This window comes from Panthera pardus, unplaced genomic scaffold (assembly GCF_024362965.1).
Source record: "Panthera pardus isolate Hobbes unplaced genomic scaffold, ASM2436296v1 HiC_scaffold_22, whole genome shotgun sequence".
Lineage (NCBI taxonomy): Eukaryota > Metazoa > Chordata > Mammalia > Carnivora > Felidae > Panthera > Panthera pardus.
In genome coordinates, this window is record NW_026526788.1 from 74,243,356 (window position 1) to 74,271,304 (window position 27,949).

Genomic DNA, 27,949 nt, shown 5'->3' on the forward strand with positions numbered 1-27,949 from the left:
TAAGTAAAATCGTAAGAAGCTATTTTTCATTCCATGATATAAATGGAAATTAAATGGATTGTTGAATAACGTCTGTTCCATCATTTCATTTGTAGGATATAATAGTAATTCAAGATCTGTTGGAAATTACTGGCGGAGGGTTAGAACCAGTAAAGTGAAACATCATTTTGAAACATTTGTTTTATTTTTTGATACATAAAAGTATGAGGAAGAAAATACAAATCCACCCTTAATGGGTAGAGAATGTCTCTAGAAGGGAACGCAAGAAACTGGTATGGGTTGCAGCTGGGGAGGGGAGCTGGCAGTGGGGGGTGGGAGGGGTGGGGGAGGAGTCGTAGCTTTTGCTAAATACCTTTTATTATGTTAGAATATTTGTTTTAATTCAATTCAATTAAGTCTTTAGGAAATGACTCATAATTTTACCAAAGAATAGACTGTTAACACTGAGGCACATTCCAACATTTTTCTACAGACTCACATACTTTTCCTGTTTGTAAAACAAAGTCGGGATCACTGAATATTTTATAACCTGTTCTGTTCTGAGCTTTTCTCATGTTAAAAAGTGTTCATCTGAAGCTTGACTATTAATAAATTAACAGTGTGCATTTGTAGATGTATCATTCGTTTAACTAAATCCTCTGTTGTTGGACATTTATCTTTCATTTTCCATTGATGTAAATGGTTCTGCAGTCAACATTCTTACCTCTGTACCTTCCTGATTATTGCCTTAAGATATATATCAATAAGATACGAACAAAAGAATTGAATTATGGAGTCAATATAAGTTACATTTTAGAGCTTTGGACACACGTTGCCAAAATCTCCAGGAAGCGATGATCAGTTAATGCTCTTGCCCCAGTGCACACGGGACTGCCCTTTCTAGGGCACATTTCCCAACACTGGAGAGAGACATTTGGGTCTGGGTCTACTAAAATTTTCTGATCAAAATAGGGACTTCCAAATAACAATGAATTGCATAAACTTTTTATTCAAATACTTGAACGTTGTAGGGAAGCTGCCATAGTTTAATTCCACAAAATACGTCTCTCCCTTTGGCGTCTGGAGGGAAGTAGAATGAGTCCTAAACTTCCCTCTCAAAACTCAGACTTCCCAAAGGCCAAAAAATAACTGATTCTCTGCCTTGAATCACCAAGTGTTCCAGAGTAGTAAGTCACAAATCCATCACCCGAGTCTCTGTCATCGGCATCTAGAGAGAATTTGGAAGACTGAGGGGCATATACTCCTGCTAGGAATTCAATTTCCAGAGGTGCAGCCAGTTCACTCAGGGATCTCACTTCCCTTAAGGGTTTGTCACCTCCTCAGACTGTCCCTTTTGAAAGGTGCAGCAGAACAGCCAGAATATGTTGGTTGGAGTCCCCATAAAAGATTTACCAGAAGTGACTCTGATCTGCTTTTTAGCTTAGAACTAAAATGTATCCTTTTTGATAAGACAGAAAGAATGCTTGTTCAATATAGATGAATTTTGAAATTACAGAAAAGCACAGAGAAAATAAATATTGCCTTTAATTCCACCATTCAGGTATAAACTCTGTTGATATTCCTGTATATTTTAAGTAGCCTAATATCCAAACCTCTGTGCATACGCATTTTCTGATTTTGCAAACGTGGGACATTATTATGCTTGTCATCCAAATGTCCATCAACTGATGAGTGGATAAAGAACATACACAATGGAATATTACTCAATAAGTCAGAGAAGGACAATACTATATGATTTCACTCATATGTGGAATTTAGGAAATAAAGCAGATGAATGTATGGGAAGGAAAAAAAAGAGGGAAGCAAACCATAAGAGACAATTTTTTTAAGTTTATTTATTTTTGAGAGAAAGAGAGAGGAGAGAGAGAGAGAGAAAGAGCATGAACAGGAGGGGCAGAGAGAGAGGGAGACAGAGAATCCCAAGCAGTCTCCATGCTGTCAGCACAGAGCCTGACGTGGGCCTTGAACCCATGAACCGTGAGATCATAACCTGAGCTGAAATCAAGAGGTGGACGGACGCTTAACCAACTGAGCCAACCAGACACCCCTAACGTTTATTTATTTTTGAGAGAGAGAGAGAGAGAGAGAGAGAGCATGAGTGCAGGAAGAAGCAGAGAGTGAGGGAGACACAGAATCTGAAGCAGGCTCCAGGCTCCGAGCTGTCAGCACAGAGCCCGACACAGGGCTCAAACCCATGAACGGTGAGACCATGACCTGAGCCAAAGTCGGACGTCCAACTGACTGAGCCACCTAGGCACCCCATTTTTAAAAAAATTCTTTTAGTGATGGAAGCCAAAACTCTACAAGATGGGCAAAATTACATCTAGAATAATCTTGCTTCACAATTACTTTGCTCTAGTTGAAAGAAATTAACTCTCCAAATGATAGGCCACGCCTTATTGATTTGTTGAATGTGAGAAAACCAATGTGGAATATGCAATCAACAATCCCACACTCACAGAAAAGGCCTCATATGAAAATATTAGTAAAGTAATGCACATTTATAAGTTTTAAGTAAATGTAAAATATTTTGAATACAGTCCTCATATGCCATCTTTTATAATTCCCTACTTTAGTCAACTGTTTCAATTAACTGACTGATAGCCATTGTTAATTGCATTGGATAAGAGAATGTCCAATCAACAGATAACCTTGCAGAAAAAAAAAATCTTTATAAACAGGATGGATGACTTCTTTAATTTGTTGCTGAAACAATGAAAAGTCACGTTGGTCCAAATGCACCATGAAAGCAAGCTGACCATGAATAGCTTAAGCGATTCATGGGACATCTGGGCATTTTCTACATATCCTTCTACACGTGGTACAAATGGCCATTTTTCTTCTTATATAAAATCTTTTTCTTGGGGAAGCCCTGTTTTAGAGGTCTTATTCTGTTATCTGTAGTTAGGAAGGCTGCCCCTCATTTTGGGAGACATATCTAATGCATCAGCACTCAAAAACTTCTTGCCTTTGTGTACAGAATGACTGGATGGAAGGACATTTGAATGTAAACAGTACTAGGGAAATGTCACATCAGGAAAGATGGTATTCTTTCTTATTAGAAACAACCAGTCATGAAAATAAAAGGTTAGAGTGTTTCCCATCTGCCAGTATCTCTAAAAGATATGGCAGCCCCAGGTCATCAAAGATGCCATGTTTTTGTTTTTTTAACGTTTATTTATTTTTGAAAGAGAGAGAGAACACAAGAGGGGGAAGGGGCAGAGAGAGAGAGTGAGACACAGAATCCGAAGCAGGCTCCAGGTTCTAAGCTGTCAGCACAGAGCCCGACTCAGGGCTCAAACTCACAAACCTGAAGTTCATGACCTGAGCCAAAGTCGGACGCCCAACTGACTGAGCCACCCAGATGCCCGCAAAGATGCCATATTTTGCCAGTAGGAGCTCATATAGAACTTGCTGCATATAGAGGGAATTGACATCGATTTGGAAAGATACCAAGACATCGTGCGATGTGAGAAATAGTTTCACAACGATAGCTTTCCAGACTATGACAACCAAGTGTGCGTCTTTTAAAGTTGTCTGAGAACACTGGTGATTGTTCCAGCTCGAGCCTTTAGAAGCAAATCACCGTTACCACCGTTAATATTATCAGGATAAGTTTTTTTCCTATTTGTTATCCAGTTTGAATTTCTCTTTAGATTCTCTTTTTCTTGGTGGGTCACTTAATTATTTTCCATCTCCACAGTCAAACATCTGTTCTGATTCCTTTTCCACCCAGAATCTCCTTGTGTTCTTCCTCTTTGGGCTTCAATTAGAAGTTTGCTAATGTTAGTATCTCCACTCAGATCTTGGACCTTGCAATTAATTTTAATCAGGCTTGTTAACACTTTTTTAATATGTAAGAAATAAGCAAATATGTAACTAAAAAGCCATTTATGTCTTTTATGAAGGTAACAAATATGCAATTAAAAACTCCTTCTCCCGGTGACTTTGCAATAAATTAACTTGTTTTGTCACTATTGTGCCTGTATAATGTCATTTTCTCTGGAGTTTTGACAGTCAGATTTTTTTTTATCCTCGGCAAAATTAGCAAGTAATATTAAGATCTAAGAAATGACAATTAGTTTGTGAATTAGGTGGGATATACAATGTGTTAATTATTGAGGGACCAGCCTGCATGCAATTAAAATTTAGCATCCAGATAATGATAATGTAGTAGGCTTCTGAGTATCTAATGAAGTTGAAAATGTTCATTACCAATAAATTAATTCTCAGTTGCTTAACCAGTATTTAAAATGTCTATACAGAGGAATGGATCATGATAATCATTATTGTTCACAAATAGAATAATAACATGAAATCTTGAAAGTCTATCAGGACTGTCATTTTATTGTTAGAGTTCCCTGTGCACTGACAAGGGAACCTTTCCAAAGACTCAGAAACATGGTAGCCCATAGAGATCTTTGCTTCTCTTAAAGCACTCTGTCAGGTCACCTAAAGGTCAAAGAATGAGAGAAGAGGAAAGGAGATTGAGATGGGAGATGGGCTGGGATACCCTACCTCTGACCTACTAGACCCTTCATATTTCAATGGTGATTTAGAAAATGTGTTCTTCACTTGACTTAAATGTACTCCTCTTTGTAATTTGGAAACTCAGTTCCATGTGAATTTCCTACTTTAATAGGTATACCCAGTATTCCAAGAGCTGGAAAGTCAATGATAATTGTATCTCAAGGAGACCTCAATCTTGCAGGGGGTCAAACACAAAACTCATTATATGACAGCATGATAACTGCCATAACATGGAGACAGAAGTCTTACATCCTACAAAGTCCTTCTGGCTGCTGAATGGAGAATGGATTGTGGAAGCTGGGGTGGAAACAGGCCAGCCAGGGCTTTGTGGTGGCCCATGAGAAAGATGGTGGCAATCAGTGCAAGAGCGGTAGTGCTGAGAGATGAAAATGGTAGGACTGTGAATATATTTTGGAGGTAGAATTGTATCCAGGATATGGCTTGAGGAACTAGAGAGATATTGCTATAGTTATATGACTTGAGGAAGACTGGGAGATGAACAGGATTGGACAGAAACTTCCAGAGTCCCATTTAGGGTATAAGATTGCAGCACCTATAGTAGATGTGAGTGAGGGTATCATGCAGGCACTGGAGTTCAGAAGTGAGGTTTGATTGGAGATAGAATTTAGGCAATCATCAGTATATAGTTTGTTTTGAAGCCCTGGAATGGATGAGCATACCGAGGGAGAAAGTATAGAGAGAGAAGTGAGATCTCAGGAATAAGCCTCAAGTAAATATGGGGACATTCAGGGGACAAGGAGAGTTGGCAAAGGAGACTGAAAAAATGCAACCAGAGAAGTCCCAGGACAGACTGGAAAGCACAGTATCACAGAAAGCAAAAGAGGAGAGAGTTTCAAGAGGGAAGAGGACAGATAACCCCATACCTGTGCTAAGGCTATTCAGTGGAGCCCTGTTGTAACAGCAATACATTAGCAATAACCTAGAGGCCTATCATGGGAGACTGAAGAGGTAACTTGAGGTTCATCCATACAAAGGAATACTCTGCAGTTGTATTAAAAGAAGGACATAAAATGATTTTTAAAATGTAATATTCAAAATTCATTGAGTGAGAAAAGCAAGGCTCTCCAGCGTCATTTGTGGGGGGAAAAATGGGGGTGGGGGGAGTACATATGGAATTTCCGGAATATGTAGAGAATATTTTTGAAAGCTGCAAAATAAACTAGTAAGATAGATGTTTACAGGATAGGGAACTGGATGACTCAGGACCAGTGGTAGAAGGGATAAGATTACTTTTAATCTTAATGGTCTAGCTTTTATACTTTAAAATTTCTATTTTATGCTATGTACCTTGACTAATCAACATCAAGAAACAATATTTCTTGGTGTTTATTATTATGTTGTTTTTCACTGTCTTTTATTTTCAAGAGTTGTAATATTTACATTGCTTTAAGACCACATTTACCACAGTCGTTTGAATAATTCCATGCTTAATTGGTTTCTATGCTCTCTGTTGATTCTTTTTAAATTTTTGTCACACATCTCCTCATTCCTGAGGTCTTTCCTTTGCTCATCTCTCATTGGCTGCAGTATATGTTCATATAATTTTATCACCAAGAGTACATAGTTGTGTATTTTCTGAGTCCTTAAATATGTGAGAATTTCTTTTTGTTGCTTTCATGCAAAACGAAGAGATAGGTAGGTGTATTAATTTAGGTTTTGCCCTCTTATTTTTTTTTATTTTTTTTAATGTTTATTTATTTTTGAGACAGAGAGCATGAACAGGGGAGGGGCAGAAAGAGAGGGAGACACAGAATCTGAAACAGGCTCCAGGCTCTGAGCGGTCAGCACAGAGCCTGACGCAGGGCTCGAACTCACAGACCGCGCGATCATGACCTGAGCCAAAGTCGGACGCTTAACCAACCGAGCCACCCAGGCACCCCAGGTTTTGCCCTTTTAAAAGAGAGCCTGAGATGAAGACTTGAGTGTGAGTAATTTATTTTGGAACTATTCCCAGGAAACAGCAGTGAGGAAGCAGGGAGAGACAGAGAAGACGGAAAACAATAATGGGGGTTTGATTGATCTGGTTACCAACTGGGGCCCAATGCCACTGGGGACCCCTGAGGAAACATGGAGAATGTGCCTCAAAACTGTTCCATGAAGGGTGGGAGGCTCGGGCATTCATCTACCAACTTCTATCTCCAGTGGGTCACACTGCCCCCAGGAATATTAACTCCCTTTCACTTCTTTGGAAAAAGCCTGTATGCAGAAGGTCCCCAAAATGGCTGGAGGTGGGTAGCAGACAGCATGTCCGGGAACTGCCACAGGTGCCACAACAGGTAGCTGAAATCACAGGCATCCAGAGAGAACATGGTGCAGAGCACAAAAAGTGTCTGCTTCAACTGACCACAGAATTCTTCACAGAAATTCTTTTACTCACAAATGGAACAACCGGGAGCACTGTTCCATTGCCTTATGGAATTGAACATGGCATAAAATTCTGTAGCCAGCCTAACATTGTTTTCCATTCTAAGTAACCAGTAATGCTTTAGAAATTCAAGAAAATTCAAGATATTGGTCTAGGCCTTGACAATTTTTAATTAATTTTACCTATACACGGAGCACTCTTTCAATCTAGGACTTCAGACCTTTCTTCAGTCAGGAAAGTTTTCTTCTATTATATCTTTAAATATTTTTCTCTTCTTCAGCAACTCTGCTTAGATACATATAGCTATGTAATCTCACCACCATGTCAATTATTTAAAAAATTTTTTTTAATTAATTTATTTTGAGAAAGACAGGGCCAGCGTAAATAGAGGAGGGGCAGAGAGAGAAGGAGAGAGAGAGAATCCCAAGCAGGCTCCACACTGTCAGTGCACAGCTTGATGTGGGGCTTGAACCCATGAAACCACAAGATCATCACCTGAGCTGAAACCAAGAGTCAGACGATTAACTGACTGAGCCACCCAGGCGCCCCTCACCTCCATATCAATTATTATCTCTCTGATGGTTTTGAAGCCTGGAATGGATGAGCATACCTAGGGAGAAAGTGTAGCTAGAGAAATTAGATCTCAGGAACGAGCCTCAAGTAACTCCGGGGACATTCAGGGGACAAGAGGAGTTAGTTATGGAGACTAAAAAAGTCTCTCTCTTTATCTCTCTTTAATTTTTCCTCTGCATCTGGTGGGGAGTGGGTTTCTCAAGCCTAATTTCCACACCTTATAAAAATTTTCAACTGTGTCACTCTGTTCTTAAATGATCAAATTATTCTTTTAAATTCTATTTTGGCATTATCGGTTTCCACAAATTTTTTTCTTACCTATGCTAACATCTCTTGTATTTTGGTCTAATGACCATCTCTTCTTTCATAGAAATACTTTTCACATTCTTGTAAGGGTTTCATGTCTAAACTTTATTTCTTCAAATATGTATGTATTCAGCATCATTGCCTGCCATGTGTCACATTTCACGAATCCCCTGTTGTTAGTTTTCTGTTTTGAGGCAGGTCTCCCCAGGCCTGTGATTTGTCTCAAACCATCCATCCATCCCTACGATGGAGGTGATATATATTCCTTAGATCTCCTCCCCGGCTCCCTGAGTGCTGTTGGAATTGTCTTCACATTTAAGGTGGAAGGCTGGCTGAGGTTGATTTGTAGCACTATTTCAGCATTCATTAGTCTGTGGGAGTGGGGGGAGGGGATCAAGGTGTAATCAGGGGATAAAGACTGGAGCAGTGCCAGCAGGGAACTTTGTCCTCCACCAACTGTCCTTTCTGTCCCCAATCTGTTGTAACCATACACAGGGGCCACATTTCTGTACCTGCTTTTCACTCAGAGCTTAATGTGGCACTCTCTGGAAAGCTGCCCCTTCCTGGAGCATGGACCCCCTGCATCAGGGCCATGTCCTTTCCCACTGCAGGGATGGTGAGAGGCTTCACTTCCAACTCTGAGAGATACAATTCCCCAAGAGTTTCTCAGTAAGTGGAGTCAAGATTGAGACAGCAGTCTCCCATGCCCACTACCCTGAAGACAAGGCCAGTTTCGTTGCCATCTTGAAATTCTTAATTTTTTAATTAGGGCCCCAAATTTTCATTTTTCACTGGACGACCCTACCAGTTACAGAACCAGGCTTGCCCAGAAGTTATTCCCTGAGGTTTATGGCAAAACAGTGCCTAAAACCCTCTGCCAGATTGATCACAGCCCCACACAGAGCAATCCTGGCCATGCCCTATCTACTCTATTGTGTGGACAATAGGGAAGAAGAAGGATAAGTAGAATAAATGTCACAAAGAAGGATAAGAAGCAGGGTGCTTTGACCATGTGAAACCACAAAGACATGGTCAAGCAGAGGTACAACCACTAAAAGCAGAACCGGATGCTGCTCAGGATCCAAACCCTCTAGACCAAGCACTGGTCTATTCTCATGCTAACTCACTCGCTTATTGTCCAAAACCCCACCAGGACACTGCAATGGACCACTCAAAGGAGGTGCTTACCGTCATGAGTTGGATTTGAGACCATCACTCAAGTGCTCTATCCCATTTTCTATTACCATCCTTGGATATCACTGCACCCAAGCTTAACAAACTAAAGCTGAGGGAGAGATACAGCAAATTCATGCATCAGATAGATGATCTACGAGACTATGGCCTTGCCGTACTCTGAGACGCCATAACTGAGCGAGTTCCAAACTGCCCTGAAAAATCAGAATCTACCTTTTCAATAAAACCATAGCCAACAGAGGCTGATTTATATTTATTTGCTAACATGAATCATTTGGTCTAATAAAAAGAATACCTAACAAACTGGATGCTGTGATGGGTAGATGGCCTCTCACTTCGAAAACAAATGTCAAATCTTCACCTCAACATTTATTTTTGGTAAATGCTAAGTGTCTGCCTTGGCATTTAAATAGCAGCAGGAAACCTTAATCAGACCACTGGAGGGCTCCAGGACTGGCTGGAGAGAACAACTGACTTTTGTACACTAAGAAGAAGTTCAAAGTGTAATGCTGACTACTGTAAATTCCCTGGGGTGCCTCTAGGGGAAGTGGAGGCAGGAACGATTATCCAGCCATTTGGACTTGTTTGTGCATTTGAGCCAAAAGAACTGACCTTCTCGTATACCTCCCTTTGTAGGAGAAGGAGCTCTGTGAGGTCATCTAACTCCAGGCTTTGTGTGTTCAGAGTCTGCGACTCCAAATATCACCGGCACATGTCAAGGCCAAATACACCAGCAAAAACTGCAGAGCTGGAAATGGGAATCAGAGACACAAGAATGTATTGCCTGCGAGGATCCCTTCTGATGTATTCATTTCGGTGGCTTCTTCACGCCGGGCCGTTACAAAAAAACAACAAGAAAGCCAAAACGCAGCAGCTCCTAATTATTTGCCACTCTTCGAATCAACACGTTTCTTAGGTTGTTTTAAGCACTGTCTGTTCCAATAGGCAGAGGTTGTGCTCCTGCTGCCGAGTTCAAAAATCAGCATCTGATTAAAGCGTCTGCACGCCGTGTCCAGCGGGCAAGACCACTGATTCCTGAAGACGTCATGTGCTGCTGCTTTACCTGGACGGCGGAAGCCTGGCAGCCTCCAGAAGCTGCTTCAGAACAACAGGAAGAACGTGTTCCTTAACTGGGACAGAAAGCCACCATTTTCGCTAAAAACGAAAACAAAGCCAAACCCTCCGTTACACCCGCGGATTCCTGACGCCAGGATGGAGTTCACTAAAAGCCTGGAAATGCCTGCATTTGCCCCCTGCCCTCCTGCCCCAGTGCTTCCCCAGGCCACCACTTCCCTCCAGAGAGCAGTCGTGGCTTCCCAGGCAGGCAGGTGTCACCTCCAACCTGCAAACTCCAAATTACCGCCTGACAGATGCACATTATACAAGTCTCACACGGGGTGCTGCCTGAAGCACCCGCCCCTTCCCAGGAGCACGGAGCTGTTTGCTTCAGTCTGCTTGCAGGACCAAGGGGCCCCATAGGATCATGGCAAATTCATTCACTACCACCAAATGGATGTGGGACAAGGGCCATTTAAGAAGTGAATTTTTACTGGGGCGCCCGGGTAGCTCAGTCCATTAAGCTTCCGACTTCGGTTCAGGTCACCGTCTCACCATTGGTAGGTTGGAGCCCCACATGGGACTCTGTGCTGACAGCTCAGAGCCTGGAGCCTGCTTCAGATTCTGTGTTTCCCTTTCTCTTTGCCCTTCCCCTGCTCGTGCTCTTTCTCTGTCTCTCAAAAATAAATAAACATTGAAAGATCCTGGGAAGATGGCGGCGTAGGAGGACGCTGGGCTCACCGCGCGTCTTGCTGATCACTTAGATTCCACCTACACCTGCCCAAATAACCCAGAAAACTGCCAGAAGACTAGAAGAATGGAGTCTCCGGAGCCAAGCGCAGACGAGAGGCCCACGGAAGAGGGTAGGAAGGGCGGAGAGGCGGCGCGCGCTACACGGACTGGCGGGAGGGAGCCGGGGCAGAGGGGTGGCCCGCTGGCCAAGCAGAGCCCCCAAGTCTGGCTGGCAAAAGCGGAGGGGCCAGATGGAATGTGTTCCGACAGCAAGTGCGACTTGACATCTGGAAGGTTATAAGCTAACAGCTCTGCTCGGAGAATGGGAGGGCTGGAGGACGACGGGAGGGAGAGTTGTTGAGCCCCAGATGACAGAGCTCAGCATGGCGGGGAACAAAGGCGCTCACAAGTGCCATCTCCCTCGCCCATCCCCCAGCCAAAATCCCAAAGGGAACCAGTTCCTGCCAGGGAACTTGCTCGCACCACACAAACACCCAATGCTGTGCTTCTGCGGATCCATCCCTCCGGCGGGTCTAACTCCCTCCCAGTGCCGCAGGGCCCCTCCCGAAGCGGATCTCGGAAGGAAAAGCGAGCTGAGCCTGCCCCTCCTGCCCCTGTGCACCTTGCCGATCCGCCCCAGCTAATACACCAGATCCCCAGCACCACAAGCCTGGCAGTGTGCAAGTAGCCCAGACGGACCACGCCACCCCACAGTGAATCCCGCCCCTAGGAGAGGGGAAGAGAAGGCACACACCAGTCTGACTGTGGCCCCAGCGGTGGGCTGGGGGCAGACATCAGGTCTGACTGCGGCCCCGCCCACCAACGCAAGGTATTCAAGACAGCACAGGGGAAGTGCCCCACAGTCCCGCACCACTCCAGGGACTATCCAAAATGACCAAACGGAAGAATTCCCCTCAAAAAAACGTCCCGGAAATAACGACAGCTAACAAACTGATCAAAAATGATTTGAGCAATATAACAGAAAGTGAATTAGAATAATAGTCATAAAATTAATCGCTGGGCTTGAAAAAAGTATAAAGGACAGCAGAGAATCTCTTGCTACAGAGATCAAGGGACTAAGGAACAGCCAGGAGGAGCTAAAAAATGCTATCAATGAACTGCAAAATAAAATGGAGACAACTACGGCTCGGATTGAAGAGGCAGAGGAGAGAATAGGTGAACTAGAAGATAAAATTATGGAAAAAGAAGAAGCTGAGAAAAAGAGAGATAAAAAAAATCCAGGAGTATGAGGGGAAAATTAGAGAACTAAGTGATGCACTAAAGAGAAATAATACACGCATAATTGGTATTCCAGAGGAGGAAGAGAGAGGGAAAGGTGCTGAAGGTATACTTGAAGAAATAATAGCTGAGAACTTCCTGGATCTGGGGAAGGAAAAAGACATTGAAATCCAAGAGGCACAGAGAATTCCCTTCAGATGTAACTTGAATCGATCTTCTGCATGACGTATCATAGTGAAACTGGCAAAATACAAGGATAAAGAGAAAATTCTGAAAGCAGCTAGAGATAAACGTGCCCTAACATATAAAGGGAGACCTATAAGACTCGTGACCAATCTCTCTACTGAAACTTGGCAGGCCAGAAAGGAATGGCAGGAGATCTTCAATGTGATGAACAGAAAAAATATGCAGCCGAGAATCCTTCATCCAGCGAGTCTGTCATTTAGAATAGAAGGAGAGATAAAGGTCTTCCCAAACAAACAAAAACTGAAGGAATTCGTCACCACTAAACCAGCCCTACAAGAGATCCTAAGGGGGATCCTGTGAGACAAAAATAAATGAACATTAAAAAAATTTTTAATAAGTAAATAAAAAGGAAGTGAATTTTTACTTTCAATCGGAGCGTGTTTGGAAACTCCGAAGGCAGGAGGAGGTGAGGCATTTGGCAAAGACAAAGATGTTATTTTCTCCCTTCCATTAGCACAGGGCTGTCCTGGAGGAAGTGATGTGGTTTCAGCATGGTTCCAGGGAAGTGACTGCACATTGGGAACCAGATGCTTGTCTGGCCCATCCTGTAGACTCTTGTGTTCTGCACGGGGTTCAACATAGACACAGTATGTAAATATGTTAACCCAGAAAGAGTAAATCCATCAAAGAAAAGAGAACTGTCATTTACTAAGGGCAACCAAGTGCCATACACTGAACTCAATACAATTGGTCCTTAATACTTTACAGATGACTCCAACACTCAGAACACAAAACTGATCAGCCCAGATACCTGGCAAGTGGCAATGTCAACACCGGAACCCAGATCGGACCATCAAGAGCTCACACACCTTTGCCCTTCCATGTCTGCCCTGAGGATGGTGGGGCCTCTTCTGGTGACTCTAGGCTTCATGACCATGTGACGTGAGCAGTCACACTGTGCCCCACACTCAGAAGGACCCTGGACTTGGCTTAACACTCTGTCATCACCATCTTGAAATTCTTCATAATGTTTGAATAAGGAGCCCTGTGTTCACATATTGCACTGGGCTAGCAAATTATGTAGCTGGTCCTGTTTATAAGTATAGTCTAACCTCACCTCCCACACTTTCCTGATACACCATTTCCTGCCATCACATTGGCTACCTCTCTGAGACCCATATTTGTGTCTTTCTTTATACTGTTGCTGATATCTGACTGGGGGAAGGGTAGAGAGTAGGAAACGATCATTCGCTACTCACCTGTGGGTACCGTGCTATCACATTTAATCATCATGACAACCTTGGGATGGAGCTAACACTATCCCCATTTTGTGCATGAAGAAATAGGCTCTGAGAAGTTTAAATTACATACAAGTGATGAAATCCAAACAGACATTTGGACCCAGGTCTATCCGACCTACTCCTTCTACTGCATTATGCTTCCTCCAAAGGTTGGCAAACCTTTTCTGTAAAAGCCAGATAGTAAATATCTTAAGCTTTACAGTCCCTACCATCTTGGTTGCAACTTTGCCATCATAGCATAAAAGCAGCCACACTATACATAAATAAATGGATGAGTTTGTATTCCAATGATTTGTATTTGTATTACAGAGATTTAGTCCATGAGCTATAGGTAACCAGCCCCTGTTTTACACCAGCTGCTATTTGACGGCCCCTCGTGACCACTCTAGCTCAACATGGTCTTTCCTTTATCTGCATTCCATACTTCATAAGTCTAAAATCAGGCAGGAAATAGAATTCCACTCAGAGGGTTTAACTAGAGAGATGTTAATGAAGAAATTATTATACAGAGGTGTAGACAGGTGAAAGGAACCACAAGGAGTTGAGGTGCCCCAAGACTAGCAGAAGTGGGGTGCTAGGGGTTGAACCCCTTCCTAGGGGTTGAAACGCAAGCATTGTTCTGCAGAGCCAACCTTGAATATGTCATAGACAACAACACTTCAGGAAATGGTAAAGCCACAACCAAAAGAATGCCGGAAACTTGGATGAATGAATTCATGGAGCAGAGAAGCCTGGCTACCCTGTACCTATCACCTCTGAACTATTTACATGGGAAAGAGAATGAAGTATCTGGTTTGAGCTACTAACTTTTAGCATTTCTTTGTTACAAGAATATACCCTAACTGATGCCCTGATACATGGCTTAAGCAGTTAAGAGGTTTCGTCTTTTTCTCATATGAGAAGTACAGTAGACTTCTCCGGGTATTGGTTCAACATGTTCTAGGATGTCAGGCTTGAAGTTTCTGTGGTTCTCTTGAACTTTCCTTTACAAACTCAAAGTGGCCATTGAAGCTTGAGTTATCACATCTGCATTTTGGAGGGAGGGGAGGAAGAAGGGGAAAGCAGATGGAAATGAAAATCTTTGAAATCCCCAGTGCTCAACCACTCCCATTTGATCCGCCAATGTCACATGACCATTCCCAGCTCAGAACCAGGAAGGTGAGTTTTTCATTTTCCTGCCCTCCTAGTAGAGGAAGGCAAGGGGAAGGAGGCTGGGATTGGTGTTGAGAGAGCCATTATTAGTAATATAATTATTATATAGCAGTTCCCAGAACTTTCTGGGTTGTTTCATGGAAATTCCTGACTTCTTCCAACTGTGCTGCACCTGCCATCAAAGGCTTTGGATCTAGCTGGAGATGGCCATTGTCCTAAGCACCCAAATAGAAAGTGATAAGCAGAGGGTCCCCCTGAGCCTTCCCCTCCCCAGCTTACTCTCTGCAAACAACTTTCCTTTGGGACTCTGACTGCACTCAGAATTGTCAATGAAGGAGGCTGCGTTACCTAAGGAAGCCAACAGGGAAATGGCTGGTGTTTGGAGTCTGTGAGTGTATAGATGTTGTGTCTTATCTACAAAGTTCATTCTTAAGCTCAAGGGGGGGTTATGAGGTACTGAGGGTCTCACATTGCACATAACAGAGGCTTAATATGAGCCAGGCACGTGCTCTGCACTTACCAGGTATTGTCACAGTTGGTTTTCTCCAAAACCCTACAAAGTGGACAAAATTATTTTCCAGATTTTTCAGATGAGAAAACTGAGACTCAGGGAGGTTTGGAAGAACAGAGAGATATTTGGGGACATTTTGCTCTGAATTGTGCAACATGTCTCTACTTCTCTTGGAAGGACTTTGGTAACAATTTAGATGAATTTTCCACGCTTTGTGGGTGCCACACTAACATGTCTTCTGGACGTGACCCTGTGCTGAGCATGGCGACCTGGCAATTCTTTACATGGGTCATGGGTGCCACCTCATTTCAGGAGTTGAGAGAGGGCAACAAAGACACAGGAGGCAGACACATGAGGTTCGTCCTGTGTGTGGAGGAACTCCGCCTCCAGTTCTGACTTCCATACATGTGTGGTTCCATGGCCACCTTCGGAGTGGAGCAAGGAACCCTTTCCCACATAAGTCCTCACAAGCCATTCTGTATACACTCTCTTACCTGATTTCTTCACCAAAGGCCCCACTGCCAATGCAAAAGCATTATCACATGCATAGTCAGTTTCACTAAGATACAAATCTGCCTAACAAAATATTTACTCATCCTTTGACCCTGTGAGTGTAAACACATGACAAAGAACTCAAGAACTGAAAACCAGAGCCAAAGAAGGAAAACACACTAGTTTGAGCAAGCGGCTACACCAACTGAAGCACCTTCCACCAGGAATGGTGGGGTTTCTCCATCCGCAGCTCAGATTAGCCCCCAGCCACCTGCACTGCCCTGCCTGACGCACAGTTAGGTCAATGCTTGCTGGCTCCAGTCAGACCAGCCCCAGACCATCTCTCTTGGGGCTCAAGTCTTCCTTTTTCTTAGGGCCACCCAAAGAACAGGCTGATCCTCTCCCACCATCCCCCTCAAAAAGTGAATGCAAAGAGACAAGCAGAAAGAAAGGAGGGAAGTTTCTACCCACCTGGTTCACTGGACTGTAGCCCTAGCATCCCATCTGGGTGACTCTGGAAGTGGTCTTGAGCAAGAAATGTCTGGCCTTCCTAGAACTTTGACTGCACAAGCTCCAGAAAATTGGAATAGCACCACTTCCCTGGGTTTTAAGTGCTCATTTTCTTCTCTTCCTTTTTTTTCTCTCTTCATTGTCTTCTCTTCATTATCCCCATATCTCTCTTGTGGTTTGCTCTTAATGAAACATTTTCCTCTAGTTTCTTTTAGGCCCAGCCACCTCCCCCATAGACCTGTGGCTACTACTTTTGTTCCACTTCTGCCAGATTGTTGCCAGAGAACTCTACAGTAGGAGGACACATGGTGGTCCCTTGTCACAGGGTGGACATTTGTCTTTACAGCCTGCCTGGCATCCTTTCCTCCAGTAATGGCTCACTGATTTTCCTTAGGGCTCCAGCGCCCTTCTGTGTGTGTGTGTGTGTGATCTGAATGGAGCTGACCGCATTCCCTACTCTAGGAATTCAGCTATCGGAGGGTCATATCTGCCCTGGCCATAGGGACAGCTCCATAACCCAAGTCAGGCCAAAAGAACTGACTCAATTCCAAGATGTCCTTTCAAATGTTGGAAAGAGACATGTAGACCACACCTTACGAATTTCATTCTAAAATGCAAAGGAAGGAGGAAAAAAATCATAGAAAATGTAAACGAGAAAGAGACATGATTTGATTGAGGCTTTTAAGGGATCAATCAGAGTGCATGTGAAGAATGGACAAAGCTGAGTTATGGCAGCTGGGGCTGGTGGAATAAAGAGAAGTGAACAGTTTTGGGGTGTATGTTGTAGTTCAAACCAACAACCCTCCTGCTGTCTCCAAGACAGAGTCATGCAGGGGGAAAAGGCCCTCAAATCACCCTGGCACACTTTTTCCCTGATGAAAACAGCAGCAGTTGACTTCATCCAGAAAGTAGCTGCAAGTGTGGTGACCCAAACAAGATTTTGAAAAAATGATCACCTTTGTGGCATCTGTCTTCAAGTGTTGAAAACACTGGTTGCAGTCCTGGGGCCCAAGAGCTTCCTTAGGGTTCATTCAGATTATAAGAGGGACAATATTGGAGAGAATGGTTTTAAATGTCCCCCAAATTTTTATTATTACCCTTATCTGAACACAGAGGGAAATTATTTATTATTACACTTATCTGAACACGTAGGGAAGAAACACACAGGAATGCATGTTGGGTCACCTTTCTTCAGCTGGTTACTCTGAAACAATGAATACATACATACATACATACATACATTCCATTCATACAATGTCACATGAACCTCAGAAGAAAAATGAGCATTCTTAACTGTTATGGGTTGAATTGCATCCCCCAAAAAGATATGTCTGTGTCCTCACCTGTGATACCTGGGAATGTGCCCTTATTTGGAACTAGGTCTCTGCAACTATAATTAATAAGTTACGGTGGGGTGATACTGGACTAGGGTGGATTTTAATCCAATATAACTAGTGTCCTTGCAAGGAGGAGACACAGGTAGAGACACAGAGGGAGTTCAAGGATTTCTAGCAACCACCAGAAGCAGCCCAGAACACAGGCATGGCCCTGCTGACACGTTGCTTCTGGATTTTGGCCTCCAGAACTGTGAGAGAATAAACTGTCTTATGGTTCCCAGCTTGTGGTACTTTGTTACACAGCTCTAGCAAACAGGTGCATTGGGGTTTTCTAATTGAAACAAATTTTTGAGTTTTTGACAGAAATTCAAATTTGGGTTTTGGATTAAAAAGCACACCTTTCAGGACATCTGGGTGGCTCAGTCAGTTAAGCATCCAACTTTGGCTCGGGTCATGGTCTCATGGTTCATGAGTTCAAGCCCTGCATTGGACTCTGTGCTGACAGCTCAGAGCCTGGAGCCTGCTGTGAATCCTGTGTGTGTGTGTCTCTCTCTCTGCTTGCTGAACGCTCTCTCGGTCTCTCAAAAATAGGTAAACATAATTTTTTTTTTAAAGCACACCTTTCAGTATTTTCACATGCATATGTAACTTTTAGGCCTTAAAAAGATCTTTGGGATTATCTGGGCAGTCATATTTTGAGCTTTTTTTAGTCTTTGCTACATTAAAAAAATTAAGATTAAATTTTAAAAATTAAAAGGCACATTTATAAACACGTATAAACACATACATATACACACACATGAAAACACATATACGGTTTCCAATTACACTTTCAAAGTCGTACCCTACATCTATTCACTCAAACACTAGTTACTTGTGTGTGAACCCCTTCCTAGCACTTCCCGGGGTCTTTAGCCAAGCAGATACTAGAATATTCACTGAACAAATGAAGATCACTCCTAGCAACATATTGATACAGGCAATTTTTTTTTGTTTGGTTGTTTTAGGGAAAATGGCATTTGTCCAAGGAATCCTTAATTAAAGACCAAATCACAAATCAGAGCTGGGAGGAAAAATAAGGTTCATATCCAGTTATTCCATGTCCTACCCTTGTGAAGCAGTAATTCTTCCCCATTCTGGTTCCATGTGAGTATTGTGGGTCTCAGATAGATAGATGATAGATAGATGCTAGAAGATGATTGATTGATTGATTGATTGATGATAGATACATAGATAGATAGATAGATAGATAGATAGATGATAGCTAGATGATAGCTAGATGATAGATGATGATGATGAAAGATAGATGATAGATGATAAATGATGATATACAGATAGATAGATAGATAGATGATGGATAGATAGAGGATAGATAGATGATAGATAATGATGATAGATGATAGATAGATGATAGATGATAGATGATGATAGATAGATAGATGATAGAAGAAAGATAGATAGATGATAGATAGATGACAGATATCTTGTAGATACATACATATGTACATAGAAAAATATATGGAGATATATATATATATCTTCAACATGGTAGAACTGGGGGAAATAAGCCATACACTGGGCCATGAATTAAACATGGCCAATCTCATTTCCAGCTGAGTAGAGGCTTGGCTTTCAGTGTTACAGCTTTCCATGTTCTCCTGGATTTCTAAAGTGTTTGCAGACGCTCAAATATTTCTCTCTTGTTTGATTGGAGGTCCCATGGCTGAGGCATTCTCCTGTCCAAAAAGCCTGTAGAAAAGATGGGCACTAGAGCCAGGCAAACTCTCAAGTTTCCCTGTTCCCCCCTCCTCCCTGCACTTCCATCCCTGCTCTCTCCCAGTTGCCCAGGGAAGCTCTTGCCACATGGGTGTGGTCCAAGGCCACAGGGACCGGAAGCAGCCACTCCCACTCCCTCTGGATGCCAGGGCCCTTGCAGAGACAGGTTCACATGTGTAAGCCCAGCTCTTCATCTTCTGCCTATTTATTAGTTTTAACGGGCACCATATGCAATCCATTGATTTTTGTGTAACATTTTTCTTTTCCTTCCTGGACCTTCGCAAACTATTCCCACCATGGCAGGCAAACAAGCACAGCTGGGGAACACACCCCATAATAAGACTCTGGTTCCTCTGAAGACTCTCTTTGGATCCACTTTTAGATAGGAGAAGAGGGTTCTGGGGGCGGGGGAGCAGGGGAAGTGGATTGTGCCTGGCCCAGCCTGAAGTGACATCATTCTAACTTATCAAAGGGAGCCAGGGCTATGATACTTTTATGGGAAACTGCTGTCGCTTCCGACTGAGTACACGCTATCTCCTTTAATTTCATGATTAGTGTCATTTCATCATTGGAAAGACCAAGCATTTTCCTGTACAGTGGCATAAAGCTAATATAAAATCAAGCATATGGTTCCTGAAAATATTCATACAATGTTTTTTAAAAATTGACATAGTTCAATAGTTGGACAATAAATTTCCTTCCTAATGAGACGTTAAAAAGAAAGTGAACATTTGATGTTATGCCCAAGGAGAGTTAGTTATTGAAGATTTATAGGCAATCTGTGCAAATACTGTCATTTTTTCCAATGAGTTTTTAATTTTGGTTTGATAATGTCCAGGTGTCTATATTTGCCTGTGATACTACATGCATAAAACTAGAGCAAGAGACATATATCGTCTTTCTTCCTCCTTGAACTGTACCTATCCCGTGCGCACATTCACGGCAGAGTCGTACTGAGTCTGTTCATACACAGCTGTGCTTACACTGCCATACATACATGACGTTAAATAAAGACAGGCCTCTAGCTACCCACACCAGAAGATGGTGCAAGAAACAAAAATCTTTCTACAAGTTTTCCCCCAGAAAGATGGCGTCCACACAAGGGGCGCAGAACTCCTCTGCTGAGCCTGAGACACTTCCGCATTTGGAATGCTCACAGGCTTGAAGGTGGGCGTGGCCTGTAGGACGATCATGGGTCTTTCAGCAATAAGGGGCCTGGTGTTCATCTTCAACTAATGTTCAGATAAAACCCTCCTTGTGTGGGATCTTTTTGGAAGCCTGCCTGCACCAGGCCTTCTGTGTTGTCTTAGATGCTACAGCGACCCTCTTCCGTATCCTTTGCCACCATTATGAGCATTTGAGTGGCTTTGTGTATTGAGTCTTTGTGCAGTCCTGTTATCCTACCAGAAGCATCAAATGGAAGAACTTTGGAGTAAACTTCAAAGGTCTTGCTAATGATCAGTCATGTACGCAGTGCCCGGGAAGGAGCAAAGCCATCCATTAAGTTCAAGTCACCTGTTGCTATCCATATGGAGCCTCCATGTGGGGGAGGAGGGCAGGCATGGTCTTTCTCCCCTATTAGCTGCTCTCCCTCTCTTTCCAAAGCACAATGGGCCTTTTCTTCTCACATTAGGGGCACCCACAGCCACTCTTCTTCTGGTCTACTGGGGGTCTCCCAAAGAAACCAGGAAACATGAAAAGGAACAAGAATGCAATTTAGACAGAAAACTCAGATCTCCTACCAGATTATCTCTTCAAGCTCCCTGTGTGTTATCAAATTCTATTAAGTGTCTCTGTTAAGATCAAGTGATAGAAACTATATTACATATGTAAGGTATTCTCCAATCTGGAAAACTCCAATCTGGAAAATGATGGAGAGGGGCATTGGCTGTGGTAGTGATGGTCGCGGTGATGATGGTGGAGGCATTGATGACGTTGGTGGTGGTGTTCCTGTTGTTGGTAGTAGTAGTGGGGGATGATGGTGGTGGTGATGGTGGCCCCAATGGTAGTATCCCAATATATTATCATTTCTTAATTTTAGTTCCATATTCCTCTGATAAAGTACCTATGCCTTAATATAAAATTTTCTTCCATTGCCTGGTGTTGAACCTCCTTCTCTACATTTCTGGAGCCTCTCCGAGACACAAGCAGAATCCTGGGATTCTTCTGGAAACTCACATCAGCCAGCATCCTGCCCTGTCCCCAAACAACCAGAAGTCATGGAAGGATAACCCCTCCTGGCTTTCTTACTCGCTCCTCTCCCTGAAGGCTGAATGGGCATCCTGGAAGGGCAGAGCTGAGAGGGAGAATAGGAGAATGTGGCCAGAGGAAACCTGCTTTCCCTCCATCAATCCAGACTCAAACCACAAACCAGCTGGGCAGCTCTGGTAGAAACCTTGGCGCCATCTGCTGGCCATTCCGAGTATGGTATCCTGGAGGTAAGGTGGTCCTGTGAGAGGGGGTGGCTGGAAGCCACACACCCTTAAGAGATCACCCACTCTGTGCAAGATGCTGTGTGGACTCTGGGGGTGGATGGTGGACAAGACGAGGTCCCTGTTTTACAGGCTGTCTTGAAAATCAGGGCATATACCGACTGGGGTCTCTTGGGGGAAAGTTTGGAAATGGGGATCACACTTGAGAAGGGCCTTGAACGACAGGCCAATAACGTGGGACATCAGCCTGCCTATGTACCCCAGAGTGTGCTCAGTGGAGGGCTAAGGGTATGCAAAACCCCAAGAGAAACATGGTACGTTTTCCCAAGAATTTATTCCAAAGACTTGGAAGGAAAAACTGTAACAGTTTTGAAGATATTTTAAATTAAAACAAACGCATATGTATCATCCAGTAGAATGCAAAAGTTTTGCAATTTTTAAAGACAACCAGCAATCCTCAAAGACGTTTTCCACCTGCCACAGATGTCTGCTGCCCCCTGGAGGCCAGGGTTTCTAAGTGGCAGAAGCTGAGATCCACTGCACAACAAACCTTGGAAGGGACGGCGGGCAGGGAATTCGGATCAGAAAGGACCGCTTCAGGCCTGGATTGGGGCTAGGGAAGAAGAGGAAGCGATTTTCAGCACCGTGTCAGCTGTGCCATGACGGGCACTGACATCGAGGGCTCCTGCTCTGGTAGGCTGCTGTCAGAGGCTGGAAGTCGCCTGTACTGGAAGTTCAAGGTGAAAGGCACCTACCAGCCGGAGAGAAGTCGGCCTCCGTGTCACCACTCTCCACCACCATTACAACAAGGTCATTGGCAGGAACAGCAGGCTTTGCTTGCATCAAGGGTGATTGCAAACATATGCCGCCTCCAGGAAATAGTGGCAAACGCCCGTGCTTTCATCCACCGCTCTCCAGTCACTCCTGGTTTCCCCACTCGTGGTATAACACGGCCAGAGGAAGCCTCCCCACCCCATTTCTGCACAAAAGAAGAAAGGATTTGTGATGCCACACATCAGCCGAAAGAGCTTACGTCGGCAGGGGGATGATTGGTTGGAATTTGACCTCTTTTATCCCCCAAACATTCATGATCTAAGGTGTCTTTAAGAATACACACTCTGGAAAGCCTTGACCCTGGTCACGGGGTTCCCAACACTGGCTCTCTTTACTCAGCTTCTTTTGGAAATATGCATATTTTCCTCCATGGAAATTTCTTCCCTATCGCCCACCCCCACTTGTCAACCAAAGAGCAGAGCATTATTACGGTACAATTATTTTCTCAGGATGACCTGGCCAGGAGCTGTCCTAGCTATCTGTGCTAAGTATGCCCTTGGCTTTGATCAGATGTGAAGTCCACTGGGTGTTTTTTAGGTGTAGTAGGAAGAAGCAGACACGGGATTCTTCCAGCGAAGAGGTTTGGCCTTGCCAGACATTTGTTTTGTTCGCTGAATTATGTAAGAGAGGGCAGTGAGGCTGGAGGCTGGAGCCAAGTCCCTGGAGGAGCTAAAGAGTTTGTGGAGGGAAAAAGAGAAGTCCGCACTAGTGAAGCCCCTGAAACCTTATGGAGGATTTTTAAAAAGGCTGCCTGTGTGCTGAGCAACGCTCCTGCTGCCCGCACCTCTGCAAACCTGCGGTGAAACCTACATCACTTGTGAATGATTTGGGAGCTGGATATGCATTGTGTTGGGGATATGAGCCATCTGAGAGTGGGCAGGGATGAGGGCAGAAGCTGGAAGGAGGCCCATCTGTTTTTCCCTTCACATATGCATCCCAGTGATTTAATTCTCGAGTCACATTCTTCCGTTTGCAATAGAAGACACCCACGTGATCTGAAGCCCTGTAAAGACATGGCAGCGGGGCATCGTGGAGAAAAAAGGGAAGGCTTTCATGTTAGAAAGCCAGAGGGCCACAGCAATAGCACTGCTAGGAATTTCCCCAAGGGATACAGGAGTGCTGATGCGTAGGGCACTTGTACCCCAATGTTTATAGCAGCACTCTCAACAATAGCCAAATTATGGAAAGAGCCTAAATGCCCATCAGCTGATGAATGGATAAAGAAATTGTGGTTTCTATACACGATGGAATACTACTTGGCAAAGAGAAAGAATGAAATCTGGCCTTTTGTAGCAACGTGGATGGAACTGGAGAGTGTTATGCTAAGTGAAATAAGTCAGGCAAAGAAAGACAGATACCATATGTTTTCACTCCTATGTGGGTCCTGAGAAACTTAACAGAAGACCATGGGGGAGGGAAAGGAAAAAAAAAGTTAGAGAGGGAGAGAGCCAAACCATAAGAGACTCTTAAAAACTGAGAATAAACTGAGGGTTGGTGGGGGTGGGAGAGAAGAGAAAGTGGGTGATATGGCATTGAGGAGGGCATCTGTTGGGCTGAGCACTGGATGTTGTATGGAAACCAATTTGACAGTAAATTTCATATTAAAAAAAAAAAAAAAGAAAGAAAGCCGGGGGTTCAGGGCCCCTGGGTGGCTCAGTCGGCTAAGCGTCCAACTCTTGATTTCAGCTCAGGTCATGATCATGGGATCGAGCCCCGCATTGGGATTCTCTCTCTCCTTCTCTCTCTCCCCCTCCCCCACTCTTCACATGCACTTTCTCTCTAAAAATAAACTTTTTTTTTTTAAAGCCTGAGGTTCAATTCTCAGAGCTTCCCTTACCCTCTGTGTGACCTGGACAAGTCCTGGAGCCTCTTTAGGACTCAGAATCTGCCTTTATAAAATGGGACTTACAATAGCAGCCATCTGAGAGGATTGTTGTGGGGTTTAAATGAGATACATGGAAAGCAGAAGAATCCAAGATCCTTATTATTTCTTGGCTCTGAGACACACCTGGCCTCCCTACCAAATCTGCACACAACCCTCCATACACACATACCACGGGCAACCTTGGATTTTTTTTTAATTACAAAGGTAATACATGGATATGTGCTTCTTATTAAAAAAAAAAAAAAAAAGCTCCATAAACGAGACTGTGGTCTCCTTTGACAACCATCCTATGGAATAGGGTGCTATCCAAATATCCATGTGGCCTCCCACATTTCCCAGCATCCCTTGCAGTTAGGTTGGGGTCATGTGACTATTTCTGGCCAAAGGATTGTGAGCAGAAGTAAGCCACACTCTCCTCCATCTCACAAGTCTGGAGACCACACGTTTTGAATAGCAAAGCTACAGCGTGGACGAGGGTGTCCTGTCTGTCCTTTTTATTACCTAAGGCACTGGATCGTCTCACCAAGTGATTCTCAAACTTGAATATGCATCAGAATCACCTGGAGGGCTTGTTAAAACCTAGAGTGCTGGTCCCCATCCTCAGAGTTTCTGATTCAGAGGTGGAAGGGGAGAACCCAGGAATTTGCATTTCTAACAAGGTGTCTGGTGGTTCTAAGGCTGCTGGTCCAAGACTGTGGGAGCCACTGGTCTGATCTATCCTGTTCTGCTACATGCCCTCAGTCCCACCTGACCTCCTACAAACATCAGAGCTGAAAACTGTTATTAATGTGTGTCTCTTCCCCATCCCTTTTTTTATGCACTCACACCCATAGGTCTATATAAAAAAAATGGAGAGTTTCTCTTAGTTTCACATGAATGGCATCATATTAAATATATTATCCGGCATCCCATCTCTTTTATTCAACAATATGTCTTGGGACTCATCCACGTTAACTCATACACAGCTAGCTCATTCTTTTTAGCTGCCACATGGCGTTGCACAGTATAGATATACTATGCTTTCTTTTCCCGTCCCTGTCAGTGGATATTTCGGTGGTTTCCAACTTCTTCCGATTCAGACAACAATGCAACGAACTTTTACACATATTTCCTTGCGTATACGTATTATTATTTTTATCAAGGTTACGCACATTTAAAATTGTCATAGCTGCTGTCGACCATTCTTATTTTCTAGGCCCGTGCTAGAACTCATGACAATGAAGAAAATAAATCTTTTTAAAGTAAATTTTGCCTCTTTGCACTTTGAGGAGCCCTGATAATATACTGCAACATTTCTCAAAGTATGTTTCGTGGGGGAAAAAAAGAGTCCTGTGCTCCAGAGTGAGTAATTCAAAGTTAAACAGTGTAAAACAGCTGTATGTACCACAGGCCTTCTCAGAGTTTTTAATACATAAAAATGTACCTGCAACACTTCTCAAACCTACTTGCCATGGATACCATTCGTCGCTGGGAAACTCAGCAACCACTTGAAGAAAGAGTATTATAATAAAAGAGCCTGAGCTTGGGAAGCAAACTTGGGCATGAGTCTTAACTCTACTGCTTATTAGCTGTATGACCTTGGACACGTTATCTAGCTTCCCTAAACCTCAGTTTATTTGTGTATGAATAGGAATAAACCCTACAGAATTGTTGTGATTAAATGAGAAAACAAATATGAAATCACTTGGCATAAAATAAATGTCATTAAATCCTTCCCCTACAACCTAAGGCCAGACGTGGGCCTAAGAGGCTGGTGTCGACTTCTTCAGCTAAAAGGATATAAAATATTTCCTATCGGAACCTGGCATTGCCCCTGTGTCTAGAACATTTTGTTTCTGCTGTGTGCCCCCACCGACCAGAAGACAATATATCATTGTGGGGTTTTTTTTTTTTTTTTTGGCAGGGGGGGCTCTGCAATCAAATTAGGTACAAACCCCAGCTTACAGGCTGTGTGACATTGTGCAAGTTACTTAACCTCTCTGGGCTCAGTTCCCTCATCTTTAGAAAGGGACGCTAACGGCACCTACATCACAGGATTACTGAGGCTGAACTGAGATAATCCATGTAAAACTCTATGATTAGCCCAGTAACAGTAAGTAGATTATTAGTTATTAAGATTCTGGTCCTGTCCAGTCCAGCTGGCTCCTGATTGCCATCTCCCTGTTCCATCTCAACCTTTGGTTTCTAAGTCTTTTCTGCATCTGGACTTTCCATAACCATCTCCCAGTGCCCCCTTCAACCCTGCCCCACTCTTTTGCCCCTGACTTTCTACCCTGCAGGTCCTGGCCCAACAGGACACATCTTTCCCAGAAGCCCTGATGCAGGGGAACAGACAGCCCGCACAGCAGGCAGAGCTTTGCCTACAACATGACAGTGCCTTCATCTGCAAAGCTGGGTAACAGAGACAACAGAGCAGCAAAATGATCCCTCTCAGCTTGTCCAAGGCCTGAGCCTACCACCTGACTCACGTACCACCATAAAAGACCCAAAAGACCAAAAGAAAGACCGTCTGATGAAAACAATGATCTACTAATGAGGGAATTAGCATCTGAATGAGTGGCTTTTTGCATACCTCGAGTTCATAGCCTCCACCCTGCAGTGCTTGGTCCTAAGGGAAAGGCCGCAAGCCCTCCCAGATCCCACAGCAGGGGTGTACCATCTATTTATCTGAGCGGGGGTGGCTGGGTGGGTGGTGGCAGGGGGAGGCTGGGAATCTTCATCGAAATCTAAATTTTCCTTTTCAACTGGCATAAGAAAGACACGCAGAAAGAGAAGCGGGTGTCAGGCTCCATCCTCCTTGGTCCTTTCCCTGTCACACTCCTGGGAGAGCCAAGGACTTGCCGCTGATGACATCGAGGGCTGAGGTGAGGCACCTGTGGGGCTGCAGGCAGCCCCGGGCACGCGGGAGGGACTCGCTGTGTTGTTTATTAATTCGGCGACAGATCTGTGCTCCCGGAAGATGCTCACAGAAGACCATCCGTGAACCAATTCACTCTGTTTAGCATTTGCCAAGTGCCCAATATGAGCCAAGCCCAAAATGACAAGATCCAGGCCTCTCACTGCGGGGACTAATGGTCACAAGGGAAGCCAGCAGGGAGGACTCGGGGGGTTGGGGCCACAGCAGGTACAGTCGGAGGGTGGGACAGCATGCTGGCCACCCTCTTTGGGCCACTGGCAGCTTTGATGCTTCGCGGCTACTTTCCAAACATTTGCCCAGGAAGGGCTATGGTATCAGTTGCTAATGTTCAGCATACAGTGGTATCCCACAACACGATTGCCAATTCCACGTATCGTGTGCGGTGACCTCATTGGGAAAGGTGATAACAGGGCTCCTATCCTGCCATTTTTGAGCACCTGCTAAAGTTCAGCATAAGAAAAGGTCAGGAAGTGCCTGAGAGAGGGCCAAGTCTCTGCAGGGGAGCCTAAGAAGAACATGTAACGGCTGTAAATTTGCTCCACAACACTCAGATGACAAAAAGAAAAAGGCCATATTACATTCTTTAAGAAAAAAAAAATC